A 2,500-nucleotide genomic window follows, 5' to 3' on the forward strand; every position below is an offset into this window, starting at 1 on the left:
AGGTTTTAAAAATTTCTTCATAAATATAAAGCATCAAAGGTATTTCTAATAGACCTTTTCGGCTTGTACATTTTGTTTTCCCAATACAGATCATGTGATAATACTCAGGAGGTTTGGTCTTTTGTTTTGTTCATTAGAATGAGGGCATGCAAGCATGAATATGCCTGCATGCACTTTTTTTAATAAACAAAACAAAGGACCAAGTTTCCTGAGTATTATCACATGATTTGTATTGGGAAAATAAAATGTACAAGCTGAAAAGGTCTATTGGTATTAAGGAGGTTCGAAAGGGTTTTCCACTGCAGCAGCTATAGTGTTTATGAAATCATGAAAGATCCAAAAAAAGATGTTTCATATTGTAGGCAAACTATAAATATCTCTACAATTCTATTATTGGGTAATACTTTAAGCATACTTATGATATCATACCAGTCACTATAGCAACATGCCAGGTCCGCAAAAAGGCCCTCTATATTTTTGTTTTTGAAAATTATCTGAAAAACTAAGTTGGTAACCTAACCCTAACTGTAAACTTTTAGACTTCTTAGAGAGTATGACAAAACGTTATCTACTATAATTTAACATACATAAAAGAGGGTGTTTTATGGTTCACAGAAAATTATACTACATAACTCTCCCTCAAATTTTTGTATTTTAAGTGTCATTGTGAATAATACGTACAAGATAGATCACACAGCAAAATTTCAAGATAAAGACAAATTTTTTCTATTAGTTTTATTTCAAGTTGGTATTTTTACTTCTGGTCTGTTGCACACATTAGTTTTGGTACAAATTTGATTCATTCAGCACATGCTTGTTTCTTACTTATGATGTTTGCATATTATGTGCAGGTGCACAGCTAAAAATTGTTTCGAACCTCCTTAAAGTGAAAACTAATTTAAATATGTAGTGGTACTTTTCAGTAATTTGTAAATTATATTCTTATACATTATTTTTAAGTAAATTCATATTGGTACTACTGTAAAATGTTTTTTGCTACATTCATAGGTGCCACTGTGCACCGGTGGCTCAGTTGGTTGAGCATGTCATGCAGGAGGTCGTGAGTTTAATTCCAGCTGGACCAACACTCAAGGTCTTTAAATAACTGAGGAGAAAGTGCTGCCTTTGTAACTACATCTGCAAATGGTTAGACTTTCAAGTCTTCTCGGATAAGGACGATAAGCTGGAGGTCCTGTCTCACAACCCTTCAATGTTAATAATCATATGGGACGTAAAAGAACCCATACACTTGTCGATAAGAGTAGGGCATGTAGTTCCCGGTGTTGTGGTGTGTCTTCTGTTGTGTATCATAGTTGGGAGGGTAAAAAAAGGGGCCACAGTAATTGGCGCAAGCTGTTGTTGTGCTCTGCCAGCTTGACTGGCAAAGTTAATAAAATAAAATAAAGTGTGAGCATGGCCAACAAAAATGTAAGGATTTGTATGGGAATCCCTAAAAAAGTTCAAGAAGATAATTATACATGTATGACAAAGTTCTCAATCAAACAGCCTAACCTTATTGCCAACATGGGTAATTTCCTTCTTGTGTGGTTATTTTCCACATCCGATACGATTTAAGAAATTTCTTAATTTCGTGATGGTTAATGGTTATAATAAAATCCCAACACTAGAAACTAAATTCTCACATGCCACCAATTTGAGATAAATATTCCTTGATAAATCACATCACAATCAATTGACAAAAATTGAACTTTCATCTCAACCCACCATTAATGCAGTAGTAGTTCTGTGAGCGACTTCAGGTGGTAATATTGCAGAAAAACAGTTTTGTGAACGTACACTTTCACACAAAAGTAGCCACAGCTTCGACTGTTGATAACAAACTGAGCTTTATCATGATGGCAGACTGTAGTTTTGTCAACCACAGATTTCTTCATTCCGTTGGGTCCAGACATGCCATTCACTCCATTGTGTCATCCAACTACGTTGGAAATAAGGTTAGGCTTTTTAATTGACAATTTTTTCATATAAATATCTTCTTGAGTTTTTATTAGGATTCCTATACACATTTTTATATTTTTGTCAGCCATGATCACACTGAACTTGGGGCGCCTGTGCTAGATTTTAATCTTGAATATTATTATGTTGATTCAATTGATGTATAAATTATAACACTCTAACAATATTTCTTACATCAAAAATTGTAATGAATTGATTCAAACAGTGCATTAGTCAACATGGAACCTCATAGTAGAGTTCAAGCAAAAAAACTCATACTCACTACACCATAAATAAAGCAACTCTTTGAAAACTTTGTTTGTGTAATGATTATTTTGCAATCATTTGGAGCCATACTAAAATTACTTTTACTACTTTTTAGTTGATGACAAAAATGTTATTGATTACCGCATTACAATCTCAGTAGTGTTGAGTATGAAAATTTTTTTTTTAAAGTCTGCTAGAACAAAAAAGTCTTGTTTTTAAACAAACATCCCTTGCATCAGGTAGACCAGGGTCAAACCTGGCTAAAAGCTGGGGTGAG

This window comes from Montipora capricornis, chromosome 10, assembly GCF_036669925.1.
Source record: "Montipora capricornis isolate CH-2021 chromosome 10, ASM3666992v2, whole genome shotgun sequence".
NCBI lineage: Eukaryota > Metazoa > Cnidaria > Anthozoa > Scleractinia > Acroporidae > Montipora > Montipora capricornis.